This window comes from Aquarana catesbeiana, linkage group LG03 (assembly GCF_042186555.1).
Source record: "Aquarana catesbeiana isolate 2022-GZ linkage group LG03, ASM4218655v1, whole genome shotgun sequence".
Lineage (NCBI taxonomy): Eukaryota > Metazoa > Chordata > Amphibia > Anura > Ranidae > Aquarana > Aquarana catesbeiana.
The window spans coordinates 104,005,328-104,020,625 of record NC_133326.1 but is presented as its reverse complement, the minus strand read 5'-3'; positions in this window follow the sequence as shown (position 1 = coordinate 104,020,625).

The following is a 15,298-nucleotide window of genomic DNA, read 5'->3' as shown; positions in this document are numbered from 1 at the left end:
CTTATTACAATCTGGAAGCCTCCTTTAATAGTAAGGTGCCCCCAGATACCAGCCCCACATGAATGAGTGTGGCGTATGTATTACCCCTATTAATGTTCAAAAAAAAAGAACAGCAACCAAAGAAGAAATTATTGAGGGGGACATCCCCTGCTTGGCAATAAAGGACTATACTAGTTGTGTAGTTGACTGTGAGGTGACACAATGAAATCAACTGTTTAAAAAAGTAGAAAAACAACTTTATTGCATATAAGTAAAAACAGTTCTTAGGTCAGGTGACCATGCAAAATGTTCTTTTAAAACTTTCCAATAATTCAAGATATTCTGTTTCAACTTGTTTCACAGAGTGTATCTGCTTCCCCAGGGAACTCCTTTATATATCTAGAAAGTATGTTAACAAGGTAACATTACATATTTCCATATTCAAAGCACATTTTTAATCCTATAACAAAACATCAATGCTCACCCACTCTATATATGTCCGAATGTGTTCATTTGCTGCAGTCCAAAGAGGGGGAGAGAGCCACATCCGCACCCCACCCTGCCCCCAGCAAGTACATAGGGGGTGGTCAAACAGGCACTGGACTATCCAGAGAGGACAGAAATGCAACCCCAGCCAAGCCCACTATCACAGCTGAAAGAACAACCAAAAGTATTCAACACTACGTTGCTCCAATATGGGCAGAAAATCCAAAATGACAGTGTCCAAATACAGCGAGGCCCCACATAGCATAACTCTATCCCAGGACCACCCCTTTATAGGGGCCTAACATATACCACAATCATGCAATCAGTTCCACACATAACACAGCCCACAGCCACATTGCAACCATCGCAGCCCTATCCTCTTTGCCTACACACATCCCCACACATAAACCACAACCCTAACCATAACTAGACTCACCCGGGGGGGGGGGGGCAGCTCCCTGAGCCATTATCAGCCATAGAAGGGGAGGTGCAGGGATGGTGGTGACATCATTGACTATATCATGTCAAAGTGATGGCCATGGTTATGTTACTGCTATACCCGCCCCTTTCCTTAAGTGGCTATACCCACCTATTTTTTTAAATAACAGGGATTCCCAGTGACATCAGTAATTCCTAGGGATACTGAGGGTGGTTCCTTTGGAACCATTACAACATGAAGCTGTCATTCATAGAAGCAGTAGAAATACCATGTCTAAATATGATTTTCTGTTCCCAACCAACAGGGGGCCGAATAGGCACATTCCTTATATTGAGATAAGTGCCAAGTGGTACCCCTGCCCTTTGGAAAGCTACCTAGGGAAAACTCCCCAATACAGACAAGTCATCATACTTGAGCCCCTTACAAGAATGAGAGATCCAACACTCCACATTTTCACCTTCTTTCCTAAGCTTTTATTACTTTTTTATTCTATTAATATTATTTTTTTTATTCCTTTTTCAGGAAAGTTTTCTTTAACTTCCTGTTGAGTAACCAGGACAAAAAATAAGTAGAAGTTTCCCCAAAGATGATACAGGCAGCAATTACAATACAGGGTAGCATATAGTAGTTGAGGTTAAAAAAAGACACAAGTCCATCAAGTCCAACCTATGTGTGTGATTATATGTCAGTATTACACTGTATATCCCTGTATGTTGCAGTTGTTCAGGTGCTTATCTAATAGTTTTTTGAAACTATCGATGCTCCCCACTGAGACCACCGCCTGTGGAAGGGAATTCCACATCCTTGCAGTAAAGAACCCTCTACAAAGTTTAAGGTTTAACCACTTTTCTTCTAATTTTAATGAGTGGCCACTTGTCTTGTTAAACTCCCTTCTGCGAAAAAGTTTTATCCCTATTGTGGGGTCATCAGTACAGTATTTATAAATTGAAATCATATCCCCTCGCAAGCTTCTCTTCTCCAGGGAGAATAAGTTCAGTGTTCGCGACCTTTTCTCATAACTAAATGGAAAAAAGAGAGACCTCCACCATATCAAACGTAGAGTATGGTGGTCCCATCCCTGATATAATAGAATAAGAAAAAATACCCCCTAAATGACGGACCACCAACTCTGTGATAAAAAATATCTTTAATAATATAGAATAAAAAGACGTTGAGGCGTCTACACACTACATAGATACATTACATGAAAAACAGAACAAAAAATGCACAAGTACAGATCATCATATCATATGTACTCTCCAAGGGGTGGTGTACCCTGATACCCGACGCGTTTCCAGTATTCTGATACCTTCATCAGGGGTTGAGAGTTGAGTATATTTACATATGTATAGATTCCAGAGGAATAATTCTGTGTTCAAAGAGCACCAATGGCAGTTAAATGAGCTAGAATATTCCATGGACGCCAGACCATAATGATAGAAGAGTTGTAAGTGTACTATATTTCCAGCATCAGTGAATGTAATCTACAGGACACATCCACAGGATATTCATCTGCTCGTTATGTAGCCCATACTAAAGTTCGAACGACTATCCGTCCTATGCAGTTTTGAAATACATTCACTGATGCTGGAAATATAGTACACTTACAACTCTTCTATCATTATGGTCTGTCGTTCATGGAATATTCTAGCTCATTTAACTGCCGTTGGTGCTCTTTGAACACAGAATTATTCTTCTGGAATCTATACATATGTAAATATACTCAACTCTCAACCCCTGATGAAGGTATCAGAATACTGGAAACGTGTTGGGTATCAGGGTACACTACCCCTTGGAGAGTACATATGATATGATGATCTGTACTTGTGCATTTGTTGTTCTGTTTTCCATGTAATGTATCTATGTAATGTGTAGACGCCTCAACGTCTTTTTATTCTATACTGTTAAAGATATTTTTTATCACAGAGTTGGTGGTCTGTCAAAGTCCCATTTAGGGGGTATTTTTTCTTGTTTCCTCATAACTAATATCCTCCAGACCCTTTATTAGCTTAGTTGCCCTTCTTTGTACTCGCTCCATTTCCAGGACATCCTTCCTGAGGACTGGTGCCCATAACTGGATAGCATACTCTAGGTGCGGCCGGACCAGAGTCTTGTAGAGCGGGAGAATTATCGTTTTATCTCTGATGTTGATCCCCTTTTTAATACATGCCCATATTTGCTTTGTTAGCAGCAACTTGGCATTGCGTGTCATTGCTGAGCCTATCATCTACTAGGACTCCCAGGTCCTTTTCCATCCTAGATTCCCCCAGAGGTTCTCCCTCCAGTGTATAGATTGCATTCATATTTTTGCCACCCAAATGCATTATTTTACATTTTTCTACATTAAACCTCATTTTCCATGTAGTTGCCCACCCCATTAATTTTTTCAGATCTTTTTGCAAAGTTCCCACATCCTGCGGAGAAGTTATTGTCCTGCTAAGCTTATTATCGGCCGTAAATACTGAGATTAAGCTGTTTACCCCATCCTCCAGGTCATTTATGAACAAAATAAATAGGATTAGTCCTAGCACAGAACGCAGGGGGACCCCACTACCCACCTCTGACCATTCAGAGTACTCCCCATTTCTCACCACCCTCTGAACTCATCCTTGTAGCCAGTTTTCAATCCATGTACTCACCCTATGGTCCATGTCAACGGACCTTATTTTGTACAGTAAGCGTTTACGGGGAACTGTGTCAAATGCTTTTGCAAAATCCAGATACACCATGTCTACAGGCCTTTCTTTATCTAGATGGCAACTCACCTCATCATAGAAGATTAATAGACTGGTTTGGCAAGAACGATTCTTCATGAATCCATGCTGATTACTGCTAATGATACCGTTCTTGTTACTAAAATCTTGTATATAGTCCCTTATCATCCCCTTTAAGAGCTTGCATACTATTGATGTTAGGCTAACTGGTCTGTAATTCCCAGGGATGTATTTTGGGCCCTTTTTAAATATTGGTGCTACATTTCTCCAATCACCTGGTATCATTCCAGTCAGTAGACTGTCAGTAAAAATTAGGAACAATGGTCTGGCAATTACTTGACTGAGTTCCCTAAGTACCCACGGATGCAAGCCATCTGGTCCTGGTGATTTATTAATGTTAAGTTTCCCAAGTTTAATTTTAATTCTGTCCTCTGTTAACTATGGAGGTGCTTTCTGTGATGTGTCATAAGGACATATACTGCAGTTTTGGTTACTGAAGCCCCCCGATTCCCTTGTGAAGACTGAGGAGAAGAATAAATTCAATACCTTCATCTTCTCCCCATCCTTCGTAACCAGATGTCCTTCCTCATTCTTTATGGGGCCAATATGGTCTGTCCTCCCTTTTTTACTGTTTACATAGAATTTCTTGGGATTTTTTTTGCTCTCCTCCGCTATGTGTCTTTCGTGTTCTACCTTAGCCGTCCTAATTGCACCCTTACATTTCTTGTTGCATTCTTTATAAAGTCTGAATGCTGATGATGATCCCTCAACATTGTATTTTTGAAGACCTTCTCCTTTGCTTTTATATGCATTTTTACATTGGAGTTAAGCCATCCAGGACTTTTGTTCGCTCTTTTAAATTTATTACCCAATTAGATGCATTGGCTAATGTCCTTATTTAATATGCTCTTAAAGCATATCACACAAGACATCACAAATACAACAGCTAACCAAAGGAGGGAAATAAAAAAAAAAGTAAATTTTAATGATCTTTTTCTCTTAAACTCTTAAGAAGATAAAATATACATATAGACAACAATCGCTAAGGTACAAGTTGGCCTGTTCCGATATAGGGGACATAAACTTAAAACCTTGTGATCAAATAGCATCAAAGTTCTTCATTTAATTTCTCTGAAAATATGTGTGTTTTTCAAAGGAGATAAGCCTATTAAGGTCAAGGATTCCAATACGATAGAGTAGGAGGGTGTGGAGAGGTTCACTTAAGAGCAATTTGTCTACGGGCCACAGAGCCCACAGAATAGTACTTGACATAGAGGGGGTATAATAAGAAAAGTCGAGGTAGCCCAATAGGCATGTAAGTGGTTAGACAGAAAAATTTACATCCAAAAGCCCATTAAGTGTACAGTTGGTAGACTTGGGTTGCCAACTAATATGCCCTGTACACACAGTCAGACATTGATCGGACATTCCAACAACAAAATCCATGGATTTTTTCCGATGGATGTTGGCTCAAACTTGTCTTGCATACACATGGTCACACAAAGTTGTCGGAAAATCCGATTGTTCTGAACGCGGTGACGTAAAACACGTACGTCGGGACTATAAACGGGGCAGTAGCCAATAGCTTTCGTTTCTTAATTAATTCTGAGCATGCGTGGCACTTTGTGCGTCGGATTCGTGTACACACGATCGGAATTTCCGAAACGGATTTTGTTGTCGGAAAGTTTTATAGCAAGCTCTCAAACTTTGTGTGTCAGAAATTCCTATGGAAAATGTGTGATGGAGCCTACAACAAGGTCCTATCACACATTTTCCATCGGAAAATCCTATCGCGTGTACAGGGCATTAGTCTTTTAGACAATAAGACGAAAACCCATAACTTGCTAAAGGGGGAATACATAGGTAAATTCTTATAACCAAAGGCTTGTACATTGTTATGTCTTCACACATAGAAGACCATCATTCTTGTTTGGGGTTTCTTAACTAGGGTTCCTCCAGAGATTGCTAGGGGTTCCTTGAACAATGAGCCATTTCTGCCTCTCAGATAAGTTCCCACTGACATCATTGATCTTCTGACCATCACACTGACCATCACACTAATGTACCATGGGTCGTAAATATAGTCATTTTAGCAGGTGTTCCCTGAGACCAGAAATATATTTCAAGGGTTCCTCTGTGTTGAAAATGTTGAGAAAGGCTGCTCTAGTTTTTTACACTCCTAAACCAACACTCTAGTCCCTGCCTGGTCTCTCTAGACCTTTTTACCTTTAATAACTAATTCTGTTCAACTCTGAACTTCCACTGTGCTTCTCTCAATTAGATTTAACACTCAGAAATTTTAAAAAGCCACCAGATCATATATTGCCAGTAGATCAATGGTGCCTATGAGTGGTTTGGAACCTCCATCAAGTTTTTTTTTTTTTTGCTGCATGCCCAATTTAGCTTGAGTTAAAATTTTTGTAAAGTCTTGTTTTTTTCCTATAAAAATAACAAACATGTTATACTTACCTGCCCTGTGCAGTGGATTCGCACAGAGCAGCCGGGATCCTCCTCTTCTTGGGTCTCTCTTCTGTGCTCCTGGTCCCTCCCTCCTGGTCAGTGCCCCCCACAGCAAGCAGCTTGCTATAGGGGCACCTGAACTGAGTCACGGCTCCCTCTTTCCATTCAGACACAGAGCCCTGACCTGGCCCTGCCCCCTCTCTCCCCTGATTGGCTAGCTGACTTTGATTGACAGAAGCAGAAGTCAGTGGAGCCGCTGCTGTGTCTCAGCCAATCAGGAAGGAGAATCTCTGACGACTGAGACACTCGTGGACATCGCTGGACAGAGAGGGACCTGTTAGGGGGCTGAGGGGGGATGCTGCACATAGAAGGCTTTTTATCTTAATGCATAGAATGCATTAGGATAAAAAACCTTCTACCTTTACAACCCCTTTAAGTAAAATGCATGTTATGTGCTTATTGTAAACCATGAGTGTCACAAACGTGCTTGGGCATACAGTTGCCATCCTTCTGATATTACTTAACAGGCCATTTATTTATTTATGTATTTATTTATTTAAACTTGACGGATTTGCATCAAGCTGTGAACGATAAGTCATTGTACATATATATGGAAGTCATTACAGAAGTCGTTATAACTGTTACCATACAAAAACACTGTATTTCACAGAACATATTTAATAGATGGGATATTTGCTGAATTTAGTTTGGCTTTCGGTGCAAATATAAATTAAAACACTAGAGGGAGATATTGTATAGTGTTTGGGAAATGTAGAAACATTATTCGTGAAGATCCTTTATTTGCAAAAAAATACAAGATTATTTTGTAGTTTGTAGTTTTTTATGATCTTCTATGGACATTTATTTAATCAAAAATGTTTTCACTTTCACAAAAGGCTGGCGCACACAACTTTAGGGGAAATTGTAAGGAGGTGAGATTTCAAACAAAGCAGGGAAAGAATTATCCAAAATAAATGCACTGCATGATTACCAATAATACTGAGTGTAAAAAAAACTGCATTCAGGGCACATGTGTTGGTCAACACAGTATCAATGCATGGACAAGGCAAAAAGCCATATTTTCCATTATGCAGACCTTATTTTATTGCAGCAAGTGCCTTCTGACACACTGCAGCATGCATTAAGTAAGAGCAAAAGTAAAAAGTCATCACAATTCATATAAATAAAACACAGCATAATGCATATCGTCAGCACATGAAAACGAAAAAACTAGCTAAATGGGACTTTGAATGAGAACATTTGAAAAAATGTACCTCCATCCCCAAAATGTATACAACAAAAGGAAAAAAGGGGGGTTTTTGGGACTTTAAATGAGACATGCAGCTAGGAAGGCAACACAACATAGTACTGGAAAAGATATCCAATAAGTGCACCATGTGTGCGACCGCATCGTGTTGCATAGTAACAAGTTAGTAGACAGTCAAGTAAAATAAATCAAGGAAGCTTTATTGAATGGTCAAATACATAGTATTAAAACGTCATATAACAGCATGATGGTATGGCAGCCTATTATAGTCATAATGGTACCATAATACGCAATCATCAGGCTACTATTCGCATGTAGCTGCATCATAATTTCAGTAATGTCTGATGAGTGGACCATATTGGTGACAAAATAGCCTGCATATACACATAATCATATAGTAAAACATACAAGTACACGTTCCATAAAGCTGATCCAAAATAACAAAATAACCCAGCAACAAAGCAGCACGATGTGGATCGCAATGGTGAGGTAAAAATTGGATTGAAGCTAATAGTTGTGAGTCTTCACAGTATCATAATGATAATTGGTGAAATCCAAACGACATAATAACATGAAAATGTAGGGAGGTTGTAAGTGTGAATAGCATCTAAAAGCTCGACGCGTTTCATGGATCTTTCCAATCTTCAGGAGCAGATGCAAGGTAGCTATCTATAAAAAATATATAAATATAGGAAGATGTTTAGGGGTTGACCACAGTGTGCCTTCTGACACACTGCAGCATGCATTAAGTAAGAGCAAAAGTAAAAAGTCATCACAATTCATATAAATAAAACACAGCATAATGCATATCGTCAGCACATGTCAACACATAGGCTATGGTGTCAACCTATACGACCAACAACTACAAAAAGACCACATGGTAACTCACCCTCTATTATTTATGGAATTTATATTTTTACTTTCTGTCTCTCCTCCATCTTAGAGGTTCTGGCCGTAGCTTATACCAAACGCATACAAAATAAATTATCCCTGGGAAAACCACAGATTGGGTATCCCTAGGATAAAAAAGATAGCTACTTTTGGTCAGAAAGGGCAGTCTGAGAGATAATATATAAAAAATATCCAATTTTTATTAGTGTTTAGAAATTCAAACTCACTAGTATAAAAACATTTAGTTACTTTCCATTAACCTCCCTGGCGGTATGATTATTTTGGATTTTAGGTGCTGAAAGCGGTACCATTATTTTGCATGGAAATTTGGCATTTTATATTGTAGGTCTGTAAATCTTAACAATAACACACTTAAATCTGTCCAAACCAGAGTCTAGTAGATATCCTGGGTATGATAAAGTTTGAAACACAAAAACATAAATTATAATATAATAAATAAAAATAAATAATTAAAAAAAAAAAAAAATAGTACTAAAATACATTTCCCCACAATTCACTATCGCTCAATTCTGCAAGTGTTCTAATTTACTATCGCTGTTTTCTAGCTGGTCTAAAGCCACTTTTGACGTAAAGGGACACTTTTTGGTTGCTATGGACAATCTCCAGTTTCCAGGCAGAAAGAACAGTGTATATCATGTAAAACTGCATGCAGGGCATGGGCCAAAGCACTGGGGACAAAAGGGATGTGAAATAATTTCATACAGTACTGTAATCTGTAAGATTACAGTACTGTATGTGTTATGATTTTTACTTTTTTTTTTTTTTACTTTTTTTTGAATTTGCCACCAGGCTCCGCCCCCGTGCATCGCGCCGCTCGCAGGGAACGGAGCCTGGTACGGAGAGGCTTCGGAGGAGGACGGAGCCCTCGGACACTGCGGGTGACATCGCAGGATCCCGGGGACAAGGTAAGTAAAGCCGCCCCAGGATCCTGCAATGCGATCCCGAGTGTGGCTCGGGGTTACCGCTAATGGTACTGAATTTTAACCCCGAGCCACACTCGGGAATACCGCCAGGGAGGCTACGGTTAGCAACTCTGTGACCTCTGACAGCTTATCATAAAATGATGCATAAAATGAATTTCTAAACACTAATAAAAATTGGATATTTTTTATATATTATCTCTCAGACTGCCCTTTCTGACCAAAAGTAGCTATCTTTTTTATCCTAGGGATACCCAATCTGTGGTTTTCCCAGGGATAATTTATTTTGTATGGTGTCAACCTACCCTACAAATACTACTTTAAATTAGGTTTTCTTAATCTTATGCCCTCAACCAAAAACTAGTTTTGCACAAACAAGATAATGTTACAGATGTATAAAGTTCTAGCTAGTCTAACTATTCTTAAAATGTACACTCCTCCTTTCTCCTACCCATCCAGTCTAACCTGTATAAAAAAGATGTGTGTGCTTACCCATATTTATTCTGCTCCTTTCTGGTCTCATGATCCTATAGCTCTGACTCTCCCACAACCCTGGCAACGGCTGGGCTATGGGACCCATGGCTCTAGAAATTCACAGCCATTGTCCGTGAATCAGAGCTACGCGATCACATGACCTGATTTGAGCAAATTAAAAATAGGTAAGTACAGGGGGAGGGACCATTTTTAAGAATAGATAGACTTGGACTTTTCTTCCACTACAAACAAAAACGGCAAAAAAATTTGTTTTGATTGCCATTAATAATGCACTCTACACCCATCCTATATTTGGAACAAGGGCATAGTCCTATTTAGAAAGAATGGCTTGAATACTAAAGAAATAGAGGCTCTTTACTCATGATAATACATGTTCACTTTGGAAAGGTGTATGTTCACTTTCCAAAGTGATGGTTAGTGTATAATGTGAAGATGTGTTCACTTTAAATACCCAGTTGTGTACTAGCAAATATCCTGTTTTTTAAGTTTCCTTTCATATTGTTTTAGGTATCTAAACTAAGCACATCTTCGCCTTATTTGCTATTATATGCGAGCATACACTTTCCAAAAGAAACATTCATTTTTCTAGGTGAACAGCCTCTATTAAAATGTAACTTAAGGCAAAACTTTTTACTTGTTTCGGACAGAGTAGAGCAAGATTAGAACACCTGTCAGGTTTTATTGCTGTCTGTGCCCCCATTAGTGAGATTAACCCTCTCTTTTTGTCCTGTTTAGTGTTATCGCCGTGAGTGAGAGTAAAAGAAAATTCCAAATGTAACCAAGCTCTAGACTACAAAGCTTAGGGTCTGGCATTGTTGGTAGCATTGAAAGCAGTCAGTCAAGCTGGACTTCAATGCTCTACTGCTTCCCATCAGCATGGGGAGCGGGAGTGCCAGCAGCGTCCGATGACTGCAAAGCTGACCTTGTAGTTCACACCGGGGGGGTTTAATGGGCCTCTATTACCCTTTATTGCCAGTGAGGAGGAAAAAGAAGCAGTATCTTCCCAGGCTGCTCTTAGATTTTCATGGTCTTTTACTGAGAGGAGTGGGAGTGAGCACATGCCTGGAGACGGCTGTGGGTAGAGCTGAGGCCTCAAGCACACCACTCTGAGATCTGAGAGAGAATGAGAACATAAGACAGTGCGGAACTAGGACTGTGTTACCACAACTGTAAACTTTGCGCTACACTCACATCAAAGCAGTATTGCCAGGTGAACCAGAGTCTGGTGAGAAGACATTAAAGACATGCCCTACTGCTGTTAGAGAGACTGGGCCATTTAAAAACCACCTACTTAGCTGTCCTATAATCTGTTACTACTTTCAGGCCTCGCTATGGCTGTCCTTATGTGCACCAATGGTATGACTGGGCCCCGACTATAGCCGGCTGAAGACTCAGGACTAAGAACTATTTACAATTGCCACATAGAGACCTTTGCTAGTTGATTAGTTTGGAGGTACCACACAGGGGTATCATATAGGACTTATTCATACCTTGGGTGCACCCTAAGTGCAACATACAGTACCTATTTCAACACAGTTAACATAAATGTTCACTGCCTATCACTGGTATTGCTGGTTCCTGTGCTACTGTCAGTCTAGTGGTACAGAACTCACATCTAAGTAGCTATGGCATAGTAATTCTACTGTCTAGCAGACTGTGCCTAAAATGTACATGTTGTATGTTTGTTAATGCTTAAGCCTCCATTCACTCCAATTCATCCTAATGCATTGAGGGTTTTTTTTTACCACTAAACAGTCTTGTGTCCATTCCCTGGTATTGGCTTGTTACCAAGTCAAGGGTATCTCTGCTTGCAATTCCCTAATTGTTGTGGTGATTTTCATTTAAATTGTTGTGTCCAAGGGGTTGGGAGAGTTATCTGAATTGCGGCGCACAACAAAGAACCCAGGTTACTAAGCGGCTTATTCAGGGTTGGGAAATATTTCAATGGGGACACTAATTTTGGTGACAACCAGAACAGCCTCACTTTGGAGGGCTTTGCCCTCTCTTCTTATTTTGGCTATGGGATAAGAAGTGAAGGTACATTTACTCAATGGGACACACATGGTGCAAAAAAACATGCAGAGGTTATAACCCTCCCTTACACTATCCAAGTTTTGCCTTTAGTTATACTTTAATTACTAGCATTCACTTTGCCAGGTAAACAGTCCTAATGTATTTTTCATGATATCCAGGGGAAGGAACAATCCTCCCTTCACAATGGGGCTACCCCTACACTGCCAGGTTTAAATGCTAATTTATGCCTAGGACACCTGGAAAAACTGTTTTACTTTTCCAATCCTCTTTTCCCCCAGCTGCTACCATGTTTCCTCACATCCAGTGTAGGGCTATGGCTTCTGCATTTAACTTAGCTGATGACCTGTAACTATCAAAGCACAGGGAATAAGTAGCTACATATAAACCTTTTAGTGCAAGTGGCAGCTCCACTGCAAGGAAGAATGTTCATTTTCACTGGAGTTTGTTTCTAAATAGTAGACTATACCCTTTATTCCATATATAGGACTGGATTATGACACTTTACTATAATTTCAGTATTCATGAGGCCCATGTTTCACTTTTAATAACATAATGTTTTAAATATTTATATTCATAAAATATTTATATTCATAAAATTCAAGATTAGTTTAATACGTTACATAGTATAGCTAGATCTAATGCCTTTATATACCTGCTCAGAAGAGGGGTACTTATAGTGAGCCATCACAGGGGCTTCTTATATGTGATGACATAACCCAGAAGTTTGGGACCATCTGGCAGACATGATATGTGCTACAAATGAGCAACAAACATCTTCAGCTGAGATTCATATTCATGTTTATTCTACATAGCAAAATAGGATATTCCCTTATATCTCTGCAATACCTGTAATATAAAATAATTTGTATAGTATTTTCGAAACTTTTTACCCATGTCTATATTGTGGCATTCATCAGTGTTATCATTTATTTGACTTGACTTCACATTGGCCTTACAGACTTACTTTGGCATCCAGGTCCAAAAAAGGTGGGTGGTATATTCTGCACATTATATATGTAGAATATTTAGTATAATGTTAGAGACTAAGAAATGGTTATTTGGTGTTTTTGCCACTACTGTAAGAATAGTTCTGATTCATTGCAGCGGGTATTTGGTAATATTTTTAACCAATAAAAAAAGATGCTGGTATCTCTTTTTTTCTAAGGACTGCATTTAGTTCACCTAGTTATTTGTAGTTTATTCTACATAATTTCTGCACTATAAAAAAACTCTGACATTGTTTCCTTGTTAATATTAAAAACCACCACAAGGTGTCAGGCTCAGCTAAAAGGTAATGTTATATAATACTGACGCTTACCTTCATGGAGTGAATAGAAATATAGTAAACTTAGTGTTTGTATATTATGGTATAGGTGTCATTATTCATAGTTAACCAAATTGTCAACAGCAAACTATAACTATTGATAATGCTTTTTACTCTTTATCAAGTCTAATTTATATTCCCTATGCAAGTAAGTAAACAGGAAAGCAAATCGACTCTTCTGAAAGTTAACTCGCATAGGGGGAACCTGTTCATAGAGAAACAATTGTGGCTGATAGTAAATTTGATATGGTTGCATATTTGGTGATTTTTTTATTTTTGTTTTTACTGTTTTTTATTTCACTGAATCAATATATTGAAAAAAAAGGCATTCACTAATCATCTACTCACTAAATTCTGTTACAAAATTCCTGCTATGGTCTTGTCCCAACACACAGTGCTGCAACTATATGCAAGTTGCAAGAACACTTTAGGAATTTAGCCCCCCTCTTCTCAGATTTTGGAGGGACAGGAACATTTTTATTTTTCCTTTGGAGAGTAATGAAACTGTATGTCTTGATAAATAAAATATAAGTACATTTTTGCATTACATTGCCTCATGCATATGTAAGTACTGAAAACTACATATTAATCTTGACAGAAATCCAATGAACTTTTAACTACCCTTAGTGAGCTGACAACTATGTCTCTGCTGCACTGAAATCCCAGACAGTGTTGTCAGCCTTGCTTGAGTTCTTCCCTTCTGCAATACAACCCCCCTATCCATATGCTATGGAGATGAGTACGGGGGGGGGGGGGTTGTTGTCCAGCAGGAAAAATTGGGAAGAGCACCCAGACAGTGTTATCACCCCTGTTTGAGTTCTTCCCTTCTGGGCTACAAGCCTCAAACACCATTTTGCTTTGGAGATGAGTCGATTGGCAGGTATTCTGTTGTCCAGCAAGGGAAAACTGGACAAGGCAATATTTTGGATTTCCCTCAATATTGTTTCAAGTGGTAATCATCACCATGACAAATTGGGAAGGTGACATAGACAACAATAAAAACCTGATGGGTTTCTTACCTTTCCCTACTCTCCAAAATTAAATAAAAAGTTGGGTTTAAATACACTTTAACTTAAACACTGCAATAAAGGCTTAAAACGTATAAATATATACTGTGCTTTCCCTTAATGTAGGCTAAGTACCACACAGCATATTGCCTTTGATTAATTTTTATATTAACATTTAAAAGGGATTATCTTGATATAAATAATTACCGTAGTATGTACCAACCAATTCATGATGGAGGGTAAAACAAATCCTAACACCTGAGTATAGTTTTGCAACTTTGACATGTGTTAGTAAAAATGTACATTATATCATTGTAACTACTTAGTGTATCCAGGTGGAATATGCCTTTTTTTTCAGGATAAATTGGGCTTTCATTTGGTGGTAAATGGTAATGAATAGCTCTTGCTTATTTTATTGTCAATGGAAAACGGGCATTAAATAGTAAAAAAAAAATAATAATAATTTTCTAAATTTTAGCTGTATGTTTCTTGCCATTGCCATGACCGAAACTACAAAGATATAGTTAGGTTTATTTACTATAGACAAATAGACTGATCTCTTTGCAAGGGAAGCTTTGCAAGGGGATTTTATCCCAGGGATTAGTGAATGAGGTGAATCTCTGCTGACTTCCATCATTCAATCATGTGCAAGCAAAAATGCTTTTTTTTGTTTTTTGTTTTTTTTTTCCTTGCAATTGATTGGGTATTTTTTGCAAAGTGAAACTTTACCACATTCTCTAAACTTTAGGACAAATTCTCAAGGCCCTTTCACACCAGTGGCACGATATATGCTTACTGGTGTGCATTGTGTTGGGGGAGGGCAATACTTTGTTGTAATGCATCACATTACGTTTCTTTTTTTAAACTTTTTTGAAATCTCACAAAATTATAATTCACTTAACTCTATGCATCACAGTATGTAGTGATGCACTGTAACATGGCACAATGCATTTTGCTTCTTTAAAATGAAACCTGACCTACTGTTTCAGTGCACACCAATGCATTGCTGTGAACATAAACAATAAGACATAAGTTGCCTTGCCTATGTGTTGAGATGGAGGCTGATATGAATGAGCCCTACAGCACCCTAATGGAGAAACAGAGGACAGAATTAGAAATAGACTTGAAAAACTTAACATTAAAAAGTGACTGGGACGGCTTGCAACCGAAGGTCCTTAAGGAACTCAGTAAACTGATAGCCAGACCATTGTTCCTAATTTTTATGGACAGTCTACTGATTGGAATGGTACCAGCTGATTGG